Source organism: Scomber scombrus, chromosome 4 (genome assembly GCF_963691925.1).
Source record: "Scomber scombrus chromosome 4, fScoSco1.1, whole genome shotgun sequence".
Lineage (NCBI taxonomy): Eukaryota > Metazoa > Chordata > Actinopteri > Scombriformes > Scombridae > Scomber > Scomber scombrus.
In genome coordinates, this window is record NC_084973.1 from 8,825,825 (window position 1) to 8,842,305 (window position 16,481).

General features: G+C 39.7%; 1 protein-coding gene across 4 annotated transcripts in view; it reads right to left on the bottom strand.

The window, feature by feature from the left end:
- Positions 1-16,267, bottom strand: part of ncor2 (nuclear receptor corepressor 2) — a 94,343-nt gene extending 78,076 nt beyond the window's left edge. For all 4 annotated transcript variants that reach the window (XM_062418370.1, XM_062418367.1, XM_062418369.1 and 1 more), the window contains exon 1: positions 16,073-16,267. The gene's annotated coding sequence lies outside the window, so the exon portion shown is untranslated. The remainder of the gene's footprint in view (positions 1-16,072) is intronic.
- Positions 16,268-16,481: the final 214 nt, after the last annotated feature.

The window sequence follows — 16,481 nt, forward strand, 5'->3', positions numbered from 1 at the left end:
CTGAGGAATGTAAAACATCTTTAAATCCAAACCAATAAAAAGGCCTGTCAACCATTATTATAGGAAAGCAAAAGAAGGAGTAACTAACAGGGAGGTAAAATCAAATGTTAGGTGACAGAGAGAGGCCCTGAAGTGCAGCAGGTGATGTAATTATCGCCTGTGTGCCAGCTTGATATATAGTGCAGCTCTTGGCAGGCAGGTGGCTAACACGCTGCTATTACTACCAAACAGTCCAAGAGCATCCAGACACCCTCCGCTTATTTAGCCTTACTTAGCTCGACTTTCAGACAGGAAGTCTGCGGTCACAACACACAGTCAGCAACTGAAGACACTGTGAGAAAAGTGTGAACACCCACAGTCAACTTTGACATGGTTGTTTTTTTGTCTGAGGGAAACGGGTACAATAATCTCCATAAACCACAGCATGTCACACCTTTTTATTTTGTATCTAACTGAACGACACACTTCCCCCTCACGGTAACAAGAGTATGATTAGCACCAAAGAAACACCTGCAGCCACAAGCCAGCAGTGAATAACAACACAAGTGACTGTGAAACCGAAAATGGATCATATTTAGATACTAACAATGATTATATGCAGCATACAGCGTCAATATAGATATTTAGTTTTAAGGTAATCTGACTTAACTCATCGTTAAAGTGCAAGTGTTGTCAGTAGAGGACAACAAATGTAAAAGTGTCATCAAATGTATTGCTTGTTTTTTGCCAGTCAATATTTTATGCTGATCAGATATCAGGTTGTAGATACAGGATGTGAACATGAACTAGGGTAACACTCAATATTGTAGTGAAAGATAAATGAAAAGAAGAAAAAGAAAACACAGATGTCAGTTAAGATATTTCTCAATTTGGGGAAAAAAGATGAAATCAGGGAAATGAAAGGCCTCCATGAAAAGATACTGACGTTTCTCGGTTTCATAACAGTAAGACAAACAAAACAAAAAATGATGCAGAATATGCTTAGCTCAGCTAACAGGGCTTTCTAGGGTAAAATACAGACCTTTGGCCTGTGCTGCTGCATTAGCCTCTAGCCTCTTGTTAGTGTAACCCTGCTCGGCACTGTGACTCAGTGTCCAACACAACACTTTTCCCCAGTGGCCCACTTGGCTAGATGATCAGAGTTTTGCTGGCCTATTGTATATTTTCACTGGCCCTGCAGCCAAAACTTTTCCATAATGTTGGTGGTTTATTCATTGTATACATAATTTTTATTTATATTATACATTCAGAGCATCATCACAGCTGCAGGTAGTGCTGGTCGAGAATACTAAGCTTATAAGACGCAATTGTTGTATACAATGAATGTCCATTTTGAGCTTGTTCCTAACAGTTTGCTATTATCAAAATGAGCTCTGTGAGCTGTAAAATATAATGGCTGTGGGTGAGAGGGAATTTGACTGTTGGAAGTCACAGATATTATACTTAAGTTTATGTTCCACCTGTTCAACAGTAGTATGAAAAATTGACTGTCACTGCTCCGTCCTGACACCTGCTCAACAAGCACGAACATGTAGAAAAGCAAGATTTTCAGCTGTTTTGTCCATACGGAATTAGTTCTCAACAAGCTAAAATGAAACCTGTCTGTATATAACAGTTTAGCTTAGTTTGCCTCATATCTTAAAATGTGGCAAATTCTTATGAACTTAACTACTGGCTGAGACAGGAGCACCCCTCCTCTCCACCAACAGCAGAAAGAGGAGGACAGAGGACTGGACGAAGGACTGATAATGACGGATATCTGTGTTCTTCACTAGTCAGTATTTAGATGCCAGAGGTCTAAATTATTTTATTCACATATTGGGTTTGTTTCCAGTGAGGGTTATTATTATTGAGTTTATAGGGTGACTTTGCTGTTGCTGCTCAAGAAACAATAGATATATTTTTTTTAAATCCATTCTAATCCTGTTCTGAATTTATTATTTTTTTAAATAATAATTCAAAAAACCCAATTTTTTAGGAATGAAACAAGATCCAGTAAGACCCAGACCAATAAGGTTATGGATAAGATAAATGATACCCATCAGCTGGTTAGTGGCTTCCCCCTGACTTCAAATCCCTTCAGCAATAGCCTGTTTTAACAATGTTATTTTGTAATCATCATTTTTATGGGGAAGAGTGCGATCACTCACGAAAATGTGACAGATTACTTCAGGCCACAGCGCTTACACGTCTGTTTCACTTCTTCATTTGAATGTGTGAGTGTACTGATTATTGAAGTACATCCTTTAATTAAAAAACAGTGCAATGTAGTGTTGCATCATTACAAACACATTGATAGATGTTAATTTCATTCGATGCATGATTACATGTTGAATACATTTATTACTGAGCTGTTGAAATGTTATTCATCCGCCAAATGATTAGACTCTCGATAATGACAAAATGTGATTAAATTGTAAAAACAGAATTTAGAAAAAAATTTAAACAGAAAACACAAAATTTGAGTAAAAATAAAACATATTTCATAGGACACTAGATAATATATCTCTGGAAATAACCATTTTAAATACCAGCTTATTTACATCAGCATCACCCAAGGGTCACCTGAGGTACAAATCATTGATATTAAACAAGACTAGGTGAAAACCTTGTACATAACTGACAGGAAGTCACACTGGTAATGGCACACGGTGGACCCTCTCTTCTCAAATAGGCATTATTTGGATAAACTGACCACATGTTGGGAATCTAAATGGTTTGCCACCTTTCCCACCTATTGGTCAACCAATGGTTTAACTTCATCACTCAGTCAGTCAGCAACTAAGTGACAGACAGAAATGTGGTTCTAGCGTTGGTTTGGTTATTCGTAGTGCTGGCTCCCAGAATACAAATGTTAATACTAATTTTGGACGAGTACAATCACATGTTTAAGTTTCATCATTAGTAGTCTGTATTTTTAAATGCACTGTAGTAACCAGGTTACAGTTGGCTTCCTCCAGTAAGCTGTTCATCTAAAAACAAGAGACTTGGTTTTCAATAATCAGGATAGGGGATTAAAGAAATCTGGTGTTCCAGGTAGATTTATTGTATACTTGTAACCAGGTTTATAATCAGCTTTAAAAAGGATGCATGTGCATTATTGCAAACGACTTCACACAGGGAAAGTAACAGTGGAGCAGCTCAGTGAAAGGAGAGATAATTACAAGGAGCGATGTGTCCTCATGTATAAAATAATTCCATCCAAAGCTGACACAGACACAAAGTAGCCTCCGATACTCTAAATCAGTTGATTTGCACTGCTGAACATTTTACACTTTATTAAATTCACACACTTTAGTGGTGTGAGAAAGAGCTCAACTCTGTTTGCCTGCCCTCTCTGCACAGTCTGCTCCAACACACACAAAAAAGTAGCAACCTCTGTCAATACCGGTTAAATAAGCAAAAGACGCTTCTAAAATACAGTTGCGAGTAGAGTCGAGGACAAATCTGGTGACTGATCTGCTGCATGTATACATGTATTTACAGTACCTGAGTTTCTACAGCGCATGTAAACATGTTCTCCGATTACCTCCATAACATAACTGCATGTTAACGCCCTGAATTTTTCAACACACACACTGTAAAAATGTGTTTCTGATGGAGAAGAGAGGTGACAGAGGACGAGTGGAGAGATGAACAGGATCACGGACTGGCTGACCTGTACGTCCAGATGTGGTTGTCCAGCTGTATCCATGCTGGACAGCAGAGCAGCAATTGGATTTCCTGCCTGTTCCCCTGCTGCCGGCTGTCTCAGCGACACTGTGTGAAATTACATAAGGCTCTCCCTTCCCCCTCCCTGCTGGTCAGTGTAGAACTGAGGGCCTTCACACACTGTCTCCGCTAACTACGACTCCGTGTAACCATGGAGCCACAGGCACGCCACCAAAAAACACTGGAGGGTCTGAGAGCTATTCTCTCTGTTCACAGAGACACACTAACAATGGGATAAACATTTTTCATAATTACTTTTATCAGTTCATTACAATGACCTACAATCAATAGCTGAGTAAGAATCAATAATAGTGCACCAACATAAATGTGAGTGGTCAGATGTAGTACTCATTTTCTAAAGCCAGACATTAGTAACGTGTTGGTACCTACAAGAGATTCATGTGGAATTCATTCTAATTCAAAACACATTAGACCACAATGAGACCACAGAACAGTAGATTATCTATTCATATAATTAGTCAGCTGTGTAGATATGTGAAGAAAAATATAACTGGAGCATCTCTCCTGCTGGATGCTGACACAGCATCGTTGGCCGAAGAGTAGACCACTGGACAATGAAGCAGGACGCTGAGTTGTGATTATTAAAGTTAGGGTAAGGGGCTAGGGAGTGCGTTATGTCAAAGATGTAAAGACAAACGTGTGTGTCTGTGTGTGTTATAATAAATAACCTGATAAAAATGACTAATGGTTGTCTTTAACCTTCGTGAATCTGTCTAAGGCCTTGTAACATCACACCAAACTAAAAGCTCTAATGCCAACAAAGGCCAACTGATCCAGTGTTTAACATCGCCTCACGTCTTGTGTTACGAGTGTAACTTGAATGGACTGCAAAGATTACAGCCAACGGCCAGCTCACAGTTGAGATGTGTCTGAGGGGAAATAACTGGTCAGTAGTTTGTATTTGCAATCCAAATTCAAACTAGGCTAGACATTAGAGAGACACGAAGAACTGGCCTGTCATTTTCAGACAACTGCAAATTTGTTTTGGACGGTCTTATTACATGCTCACAGCAGCAGAGTATGGGAATATGTGTGATAAACAGGCACATTCATGAGGTATGACGGCCAGTCTCAAGTACTCTGCCATGGACCCACCATGATTAAACATTCACCATACTCTGCTGATGCTCTGGCATATATCAGACCATTTGGATATTTAAAAAACTTATATTGTGAAATAAACAACGTGCCTGTGAGAATTAGTCTGGATATGCTAAGCTAACATTCTTCAGTTGAGTCACGAAACCACCCTACAATATTCAGGCCATGTTTTCTAGTGAGTCACATTTGACTCATCAGATACCTGGTAAAACTAATTAGGAGTGTGTATTCAACCTCAAAACTTAGTGAAATATATCTGTCTCACATCTCTCAACTGTTGATTAAACACTTGGCGCTCACTTAAAACAACAGTTTGGTTATTTTACAATTTAGTCAAGGTGAAACTTTTGAATAGCTGGTGCTTTCATAATCGATTAAATGATAAATCGTTCATTTAAACTGATGTGAGTGACTATTAATAAAACACTGATTGTGACTGAGCGCTGTGTATGATATTTTGTTAATTACTGATGCACAAATTAAACTTGATCCCTTTAGAGGGCACTACACCAACACTCCTCAGCTCTGCGGGACACAATGTGACAGCATCGCTCTGATGTCTCAACTCATGAAACCCTCTTTATTCTCTGGCGGCTCTCTTCTTAAAGCCCACCTGACATTCAGCTCTCCATCCTTAGGAGCAGGAAATAAAACTGAGGAGTGCACTTGTCTGCTGGGCTGACCTACTTCCTCCTCGCTGCTACTTAATTATTCAAGAGCTTTGAAATGTTCTTCTGTATGGCAGCATGCAACCCGAGCACCTCCGTTTGCCCCTCATGACAGCAGCCTCACAGAGCTTCCATTTATGCATGACAGGGTTCAAGTGTGTGCGTGTGAGTGCGGCGCGCACGCTGCCAAACACTAATGGCCATACATGCCTGTGTTATGTACACACACAAAACACCACCTAGATTTGATATACAGGATTTTTTTGAATTTTGGACAGAGAAAGATTTAGTAAGGGAAAAGCAAACAACCCAAACAAAAACACAAGACTACACGTCACACCAGCAGCTCTGTGTTTGGATGCATTCAGTGAACTAATTTGTTTCCAACTGCACTGTCATGGATCCAGTGCACATGTCAAGACAGGCGTTATATCCTCCCACACAAGCACACCATAACCTGTAATTACACTGCACGTAGGCCTTCATACCTTTCACTCCACTGCCAGATCATCAACTCTGAGGTGTGTGCCCTTGGCTGCCCTTACGAGCAGACTTTCCAGAATGTGGAAAACAAACAATGCTGTCACAGACATTCCTAGCAGAAAACTTTGACTACTCAGTGAGATAAATACAACGCTACCCACAGCTGTAGCCTTCACACAAACACGAGTAATGTCCTATAAAATGCTGTCATCTGTGTTGCATAACAGAGTCAAGTGAATCACTTACCACAGAGCCATTTCTAATCTCTGCTAATCCTCCGCCTGCCTCTCTTTTAGTGTGTTTAAATATGGGTGACTCGTTTTAATAGCAACTCCATTTCATAGCCAGGAAAATCTAAATGGAAAGCCCTGTGTATAACGACTTTAACTATGAATTGAATTCATTTCTAACAGCGCTCAGGGTTTTCCCTAGATTATATTCAAACAAAGGTGGCAAAGGTTGGAGAATGAGCGTGTTGCAGCAAACACAGTTTATGTCCACACCTTTAGAGTGCAGTGTTTTTTTCCTACCATTGCTTTCATCCCCCTGAAAGATAGGATGAGACAATACCATTTGTATCGATATAATTGCGTTACTTAAAATAAATTTCTTCCGTAAAGTCATGCCAGTGTTTGCATCTCTCCTCTCTCATACTCTCTGTGTAACCCCATCCCCACTATCTCACAAGTTCTCCTAGAGAGGCTATCAGCAGAAAAGACTGGGGTTTTAGCTTGTAGCTAACTAGCCCGTGCTGCCAAGCGGCTCCAGTCTGCCGTCTTCTCATCAACACCAGCGGCCAAGTCAAAGACAGACAGGTGATTTACTGAACTGTTTGACTTAACACTCTCTCCCTGTCTTAAGTATGCCGTCTGTGGCACAGCCTGGCCTGTTACAGATGTTCAAGGCTACATATGTGGAGATAGTTTGGTAAAAAACTATCTACCCCAGTCAAAAACTTGTCAGAGCAAGCAGGCCTGTTGTTACTTTGGTTCTGTTTACATTCTTATTTGCGAGGTTGAGTATTTTGTTAAATAAGAGAGGAGTATCTGTAATTGTAGTTTATTTTATTCAGCCTGTTATTATTGTTGAAATCAACTGAAGGAGCATTGTCAGAGAAAGGCCTATTTCTATTAAACACAGGCTCATCCTCATCCAGCCCAGGTGGCTGATGAGGGGAAGGCGGAGTGCTCCACTGTGTTATTATTAACATCATGTCTCCAGCAGTGGAGGGCAGCCTATCTCTGCTGCACCGTTAGCTCCGTTGTCCAAGATGCTGAGTGGGCACAGGGTTTTTGAGGTGAAACCGACTGAGTCATTTTCTACACCTGAGAGTTGGGTTACGTTGTTTAATGCTGTAGTGTGTGTTGGTCAGCCGGTCTTTTTTTATGTTCCTAAAATTTCATGTCAAGTAAGCAAATTTCTATTGAAGCAGTATCTAGCGTAAATGATACAGTCTGTGACTTTGTGTAATCATACATTTTGTTTACTGCTTCTGACAATACTTGGGACAGACTACAGTCTAGTTAATAAGAAAGAAGAACCAGTGAGTAAGTGAGAAACTAAGCTCTACCCGTCAGTGCAGTTTCATACCAGGACCAGCCAAGTCATCCGTAGAGATGGCAAAGTCTAAATAAAGTAATTGAAAAGCCACAATAAAAAATGTGATTGTTTTACAATGTCAGATAAGCAGAATACCACACATACAGTAGTTACTTCAAGCAATTGTCATCGTTGATGCATGTTTATGATATCAATATATATTTTTAGGGTTTAATGGTTTGAGTTCCAGGGCTGAGACAGAGTCTTAAGTAACATTAACACTATGCAACATTACAGAGAACTACAAAACATGTAATAATGAGCCTTTAAAAGTGTATGCATGAAGCCAGCCTTCTATTAACCATAATGCTAACGGCAATAGTTGTAAAATGAATGAATGGCTCTGAATGTGTCGCAACAACCAGCAAGGAGACCGAGTTACCTTTTTCAGTCGTGTGGGTCAGTTAGTTTTGTTAAATCTTCCTATCTCTTATTTCAGGTGGTTTCCTGGCAGAAAAGTGCCAAAGCTAACCAAAATTTCCAGAGGAATCTGTGCTTCTGTTATCACAGCGGACCAGGTCACTGACGAAGTGATGAGTCATTGGTCACCACGGCTGGGTGTTGCCACTTCCTGAATCTGCTGTGTGAAATTCACACACATTCCAAACAGACACTAACTTTTGACCTAATTTTTTGACAAGGTAAAATGAACTGTAAAAAAAAAAAAAAGACTGATCGTAACAATATGTAAAATAATAAATGTTCAGATTGTAATTATCAGATAACACATGTTATAACATTGAAACAAATGCTATATTAGTTTTAAGAGATATAAACTGATAGTACTTGTTGGGAAGTAAGCTCTGCTGCCTGAAAACAAAACTTAAGCGGGAAATTCCAGTCAGTATTACACAATTGTAAACATGTTGGTTTCACCTAGGCTGGTAAAAAAAAAAAGGTTAAATAGGATTATGTTTGGCCTATGTGTGCAATTAATGAAATGTGCTTTAAATACTTACTTATGTAAGAATGTGCAACTCAAGTCAATACACCTTTTGTAATGGATAAAAAGGTATATGTAATAATAATAATACCTGCATCAATAAAAAGACAAGATATAAAAATGGCAACGGAATAGTGCTAGTGTGACTCCAATAAGACTTTGTTATGCAGAAAAACTGGAGTGAGACAAGCTACTGCTAGCTCTCACTATTATTGCAGGGATTCATTAAATTTGTGTTAATTATTGTAAGCAGTATCAGAACTTCTTGGAGGGGCTGATAAATCCTGTGACCCTTTTGAGCTCCGCAGAGTGACAGAGGTAGAATCAGTCTGACCTTCAGACCCCATTAACCCCTAAGCCAGCAGCCCCAGTGCACCCACCCCCCTCTTTGACATCTTACAACTGCATTTACGATGAGGACAAAATTATGAGTCTCGTTTCTTGGCCGTAAGCTACTCGCATGAGCTGCACAGGTTTTTCAAGCGCTCTGCTGAGTTGTCACAGCAATACGAGAAAAACACTTTTCTCAAGCAGCACTTCACAACCACGGTTTTTCCATTTGGCAATCCCAGAAGACGGCACAACTGCTCAACTTCAGCCCCACTGCGGACACTGGGACTGAGGTGCCATCGTGTCCACTTCAATGGCACTTTGATTGCGAGTAATTTGAGGCACTGCAATAGACCAGCTGTGCTTGATCATAATATTCTACCACACTGAGTCAAGCATAACATTCTCCACACACGAAACCTACCAGGTGCAGTCTACTAGTGAGCAAGAAATGCTAGACAGCTGCTGTTACTCATTCAGTGAGAGGGAAGCTGGGTGGGGGAGGGATATGTGCCTAGAAGGCAGTTTCACGGTGACTGCCTCATATTTCCCTCTTTGGTTTTTGCATGTTAACTTTAGGGGTTCATAAAGTGCACCGCAACATACCAAAGTTGTGTCATTTCCCTATAATCATTGTTTCATGCGCTGTAATTACTGTAAATATACATTTCACTTAAATATGAAGTGTGAAACACTCAGAGGAGGAACAATTAAATGTGAATTGGATCATGACAGGATTTGCCTAAATCAAAGAATCACACCTTTGAAAACTCATACTGATCATTTCAGTCTGTGGAAATTACAACTCTCAAGAAGATGTTGACATATGATTTAATGCCAAATCCAACCGATCAACAAACATACAAAATGAAGGCTGAGATTTTAATAAATACATTTTTTAAAAGCTATACCAGATCCAAAATAAAGTGCTCCACCAATCTAGCATTGCACATTTATAACACTGTGGGACTCCCAATGCACAAGTGAAAATAAAATATATCACCTAACAGTAGCAGTAGTAGCAGTTTACGTCAATGTCTGTCCAGACTCATATTTGTAGTGAAGGAATTTAATAAAAGAGTATTAAGTGTATTTACCTTGTATGTGTTCACATGTTTGGCCGATAAAGCCGATTCTGATAAAACACAAAGTTGTAGCCATGACAACAGACAATGCTTCAGATATGGATGTTGCTGCAAAAAAGATCTTTACAATCCACACAGTTTGAAGACAGACACCCAAGATAAGTGTCACCAATTCAGTATCCAACCAAATCTGAAATATAGTCACAATCTCCTCTTCTGTTTTTAAGTTACAGCGGTGAATAATGGCCAGAAAAGTGTTTGATATCAAATGTCCTCACTTCATCATTTTACCCTATCAGATTGTTTGTATGACACTTTGTCATAAGTAGCGTATAAATTCTTGAGTTATGGCCAAAAATGTGTTTTGTGAGGTTACAGTGACCTTGACACACAACCAAATTCTAAGCAGTTCATCCTTGAGTTCAAGTGGACATTTGTGCCAAATTTGAAGAAATTCCCTCAAGGCGTTCCTGAGATATTGCTTTCATGAGAATTCAACCTGAAAACATATTTCCTCTGACTGCTCTGAAGCAGAACCACAGATATTGTCTTTCTTATTCCACACGTTCTTCTACCACCTACACGACGCACAACAGAATTCAAGATGTCACTTGAGGCAATTTAAAACTGTTTGTGCAGATTCCTCTGCTTTTTACACACCTACATTAATACTCCCCAACGGGACTGGGCTGTTGTAAACATTTTCAGACGGGTTAGATATTAAGCCAAATACCAGCCTGAATGACACATTGTGGTTTTATCTCACACAACAACCATTCAACTTAACTTTTCTTCTTATGCTAGTTATGCAGTGTTCATAGTGTTTTGGTTTAACAGCTGGTAAACTGGCTGGTAAAATGATCCAGGTTGTCCCACGGGTTGTTTTCAAAACACAAGCTGCTCTGGGACTGCTTGAAGCTGTGAGTAACCCGGCTATGTTCATCCAGGTTATCGGTGTGATCTGAACTCCTCCAGTTCGTCAGCAGGGTCCGGCCCTGTCAGTGTCAGAGCCTCCAAGTGAGACCCTTAGATGTCCCATAATGACAAGTGCCAGTTCAGTCCGTTTGAATAAGATCAACCAGATCAAACTCGTACACTGGACTGGCAAAACCGGTGTCTGACCAAACCCTCCCCACAAACACCTGAAAACACACTGCATGTGTAAAATTGGTACAGTTTCATTTTAAGGCCTTGACACACCAAGACAACTAGCTGGATTTGGCTATACCAAACATCACCATATTGTCAAATCAGCATGTTGGATCTTTCATTTGTCTGTATGCGCATGTCAACAGCCAACTGGCCAGTGAATAGCAGTGTGTATCACCCCCAACAAGCCAGTCCACTCATGGTATTAAGGCTAGGCTACCATATCAAATTGATTAAAGGCGAAAAAATACAAGTAACAGAAGCATGTTTCAACTTCCTAGGTAGCACTGACTAGCAGCTATAGGAAAAGGTAACATTTACCAACTTAAATTAATGGAAAGATTGTATCACAACATTAGCATGTGTCAGTGAAGAAAGTACAGTGCCATTTCTGTTTATATTTAAATGGCATATCGTTAAGCCTACACAACAACAGTGGTATAACCTAATATCTACTGGTGTGTTCCACTCCAACAACACATACATTGTAGCACTTTAAGAAAGCTTGAGTCACATTCGAGCAGGTCATGTAGCAATGATGGTGTCTTGTTTACTTGTCATTTATTGCAATTCAATACTACTAATAATAGTAATCATAAAAATAAAGAAAAAAGAAAAAGAATACAAAACATTAAAAATTGTTCTGTACATTGTTCATTCAAGTATTTTCATATTTACTCATGCTCTTAAAAAAATACTCAATTCTATTGTCTTATTGCTGAATAAATCAATAGAAAAATTGGTAGAATACTTCCTTCTTCGATAACAGCTGCGTCCCAACTGAAAGGTGACATTTATGCCATTGAAGGGCAGACTTTTTTGCATTTTAATGGTAATAAGGTGTGATTTATGATGATGCAACATGCGTTTTCTTGCCACAAGAATTCACTGTGAGGATTCATCTTTCACAGACAATAAAAATGAGCAAGAAGCGCTCCTCTTTCCAGTTTCATAACTGTGTTGTGTTTCATAATACGAGCAGAAATTGAACTAGCAGTAAAACGGTCTCCCTGAGGCACCACACTGAGTGTACGGGATTATCTTTGCCCCCATTACCCTTTTGGATAAGGGGGAGATATCGCCTCACTCTCGTTTAACTCTTTACAATCCAAACTGTTACACTGACAGTGTACTGATTGCACTGACGTAAGCAATGTCACCTCATTATGGATTAACATCGGACTTTGAGCTCCTTAGACTGCCTTGGAAGATGCACAGTGTCTCAAGGCAATAAAACCAAAATATGTGTTTAAGTGCCAAATAAATTGTGTCCACACCACAAATTACCCAAACAGTCCAGTAACCAAAGCTAAATGCTTGGTCAGATTCGTAATCTGTTATACTTAATCTCTGGTCAGATGCTTCCTTGTTTAAATCATTATTTCATATCTTGTTGTAAGTTATTTAAGAGAAGTTCTTGTATGCAGTATGTGTCAAGACAGCGATCAACACTGATGCATTTGTGTGGCTTATTACATAATAAGAAAAAACTTAAATTCTAACCAAAAACAGTACACAATGACATGAAAGTGTGTACCGACACACACAAACACATATATACAGAAGGAGGAACAGTAGTCATATAAATGAGAGGGGAATATCTAAAACAATATATTTATAGAAAATATTAATATAATATATTTTCAGCAAATGTCTTAAGACATCTATCAAAATTGGTACCAAGCCTCAAAGCAACTTAAGCTAACTTTTCACACTTATTTCTTTGTATCTTTATCAGAAAATCACCATACGTTTCTAAAGCAGGACCTTAGCTTTCACAAAACAAAGCTTTATTCAGAAGAAAGACACTTTATGTATGTAAACATCAATTATCAGAAAGTAGTTTTATTCATATTGTATACATTTGACATAAAAGCAACTAAATGTCCATATTTATGCATTTCACAGTCTGACGAAGCAGCAGTCACCAAAGTCATTGACTAAGGCTTCAGGAATTTGCAACTGTCACAATAGAAGCCTTATGATGGTTGACCAGTGGGAAGCTTTAATTGTGAAGCAGCAATAGGAAATGTTGTGGCAACAAAGTTCTCACAGTGTTTTATTTTATAGCATTAACCCATAGGGGGAAAGAGCAGAGGTACCATTTCAAGTGGCAAATGCTATAATATATTTAATGAGTGTGGCTGTTAGTTTATAGGTCGTCAACTACTTAGTGGATCACAAGATGAGATGCATGAAGATCTGGGTGGCTTACCACCTTGGCTGAACTGTTTCCTGGGGGAAACCTTTGGTTGTATAATCAAAAGGGACAGTTCAAAAGAAAAAAGAAAACTTTTCACTTGATACTCGTGGTATCCAGCCATACACACAGCTTCTCTTTCATTTTACCAAGTTTTCAGATGTGTTTGACACAAGTTAATTTTCCTCCACACTGTTTAAACTATCTGCATAACAACATTCCACCTGTAGTTATTGACAAATGGTTTTTTTGTTATTTGAGCAAACCATTGAACAAAAAAAGGACAGCATTACCAATTAACTAAATCAAATGTTGAAGTCATTTAAGCATTTAATATTATTAAACCACCCCCTGATATATACAACAAGATAAGGAGCAGGTCCTGTTCCACAAAGCCCATCATGTTTCTACAGTAGCCAAGAACAGACAATCGAAACACTGGCTCTAGAGAGGGCTTCTCACGTTTTTTTCACGGCCACCATAGATTCTGTAGTTCCTACAGGAGGGGTGGGGCAGGGCAGTCACCCCTCCTGTTGGTGAGGTTGCCCTCTGCAACCTCACCAACAGATGCCACTAAATCCTACACACTGCACCTTTATGCCAAATTCCAGTAATACCAAATTTTACCACCAGGATATTTATGTGACTCCGCTACTCCCATGTGGAACACAATAAGAGTCAACGAATAAGAGTGCAGCAGCATCACAGTCAGGACAACTGAATGACACATTGTGTTTATTTCTCACAACAACCATTCAACTTAACTTTCCTTCTTGTGCTAAGATGTTGTGTGTAGCCGTGGTGTTTCTAGTTTAACAGCCGGAAACACTACAGCTACACACAGCGCAGTACGACTGTGTTATAAGCCATGCTAAGAAACTGCTAGCTGCCGGCAGGCTGGTAAAATAATATGTTGCATCCATTTTTATCCACCTTGTCAAAAAACAAGCTGCTCTGACACTGTAACCAGCCTGGCTAGGTTTATCCAGGTTATTGGTGAGATCTGCACCGTTAACCCGGGTCAGCCTACCTCCTCCAGCTCATCTTTGATGTCCAGCTGGGTGGGCAGCAGCAGTCTGTCAGTGTGAGAGCCTCCATGTGAGACACTTAGACATTTCCTAATGACAAATGCTGATTCAGTCAGTTCGCAAATAATCAAATTGGTTTAAGCTTATACACCGGACCGTTCCAGCAAAACTGTACACTGACCCAACCTTGGTCGAAGCATTAAAAAAAAGACATGCCTCTTGGCTATATTAGCTGAGGTACACATAAATAAATATTCCCCAATGCCATGCCACCAAGAATAATGGGCCAGTGCGTTTTTTCTAAAAGCAGATTTAATGCACACAGCATCACACAAATTAAAGATAAGAACTGCTGAAAGCACTTTTGAGCACAATGTTTAAATAATCATTTAGGATATTGGAGCAGACCTATATACTTTTCATGCAAGTGTGTAGTCATTAAAAGGCAACCACTTTTATCTGTGTCACAATTTAAATCCAGTCCATTATCACCGTCTTTGAAAACAAATGTTCATTTTTTAAGACACTGATAATGAAGTGATAACAGAGCATTTGAGAAGATATGGATATGTTTTCAAGCTAAAACAATCATTTAAATATAGTAAAATGTGGATGACTGCTTATGTAAGTGGTTGTATAGATTGGGCAATTGACAAGGAAAGACAACCTTTTTTTCATACAACACTACCTGGTTATGTTGTGTATGTTAATGATCGCTAACTTTTGGGTAATGTTTTGGCACAAAGCCTTGCACACAAGGGTTTGGTTGTTCCTTTAAGATATAAACAACTTGTAAATTAAGATGTTTTTGCCCTTAAAAAGTCTCAGTTAGACAGCCTCTAAGAGAAACTCTTGCTTACAGGTGGGTATCTACTTGTTAATAGAATTGACTCTTAACTTAGTCCTCCTAAAATTGAAGGACAAGTGTTTGAAATAAAGTACGACTGAAAGCTACAATCAAACTCAAAAGCCTCTACAGACTTGTCAGAAAATGAACGTCTCAATGTGAGACAACAAACCATTAACACTTTCTCACCTGACGTTCACATTAACTGGTGTCTATGACTTGACACCAAGCTGGTTGGGCAACTAACATTACAGTCAGTAAATCATAGCTTATCAGCAATCCGACAACAAAGCAGAGAGTTACCGGGTCACGTCCAGATTATCTATGGACAGACAGCACCGAGTCAATCTAACCACTGTTTACAAACGCAAACCAAAGCAAATAGCTGTTAGTTAGCATGCTAACCAAGTTAGCCCAATATCGCTATGTATTGACACATTGTATAGTTGACATAATTTATAGATTGTGGATTCTGACAGTGTTGTGAATGGGACTGTGTTTTTACACAGAAACCACGAATGCGGGATTAATTCAGCCTTGTTAAATTGGCGTTAGCGATTCCGCAGTTCTGACAGCTAGCTTAGTCAGCTAGCACCGTTAGCAATTAGCTAGCTTAGCTTAGCCATGTAGCACGTGTTCCTGATTTATAAAATAATTAACTAGCTGAGGATAACCAGCTAACTAGGAGTGCCGTGGTAAGCTGAGCAAACAGCTAGTTTCTCTCCTATGTAGCCTTTCTTAGAGGTTTAATAAGGTGTGTCCCTGTAACGTTAATGTATAGCCTCGAAAAGGTCAACACTGCTCTGTGTGTTTCCCCTCCAAAGAATAGCCAGACCCCGTCGTCCAACAACAGAACAGACAGACCCCCGCAAAACCGACGGACAGCAAGCAATGGGAGCTAACCAACCTTAGCGGCGGGGCAGGAGAGACCATCCGGCGGTGTTATCGTACAGTAGCAAATGTCCCAATCCTCGTCAGTCGGTACAATTTCGCTAAAAGGGTTTCTCACTTCGAGTGGGTGTCTCGCCTCTGAATTAATCCACATGAAAGAGTAGTTTTCGTTTTCATTTGTTCCGCTGGAGGTTTTCAGCTATGCCGTGCCTATTCCAACACAACACAGTGGTCTGATACTACTCCCTGAGCCGCTGCTGCTGCTGAGACCATAGCGGGGATGAACCGCCTCTCTCTCTCCATAGGTCCGCATGCTCTCTCGCCCCTCCCCTTTACTAAAGACTGCTAGAGGTGGGAGTCACACATGTGCAAGTCACAAGCAAGTCTCAAGTAAGTCTCCAGCAAGTCCCAAGTCACTGTAGTGA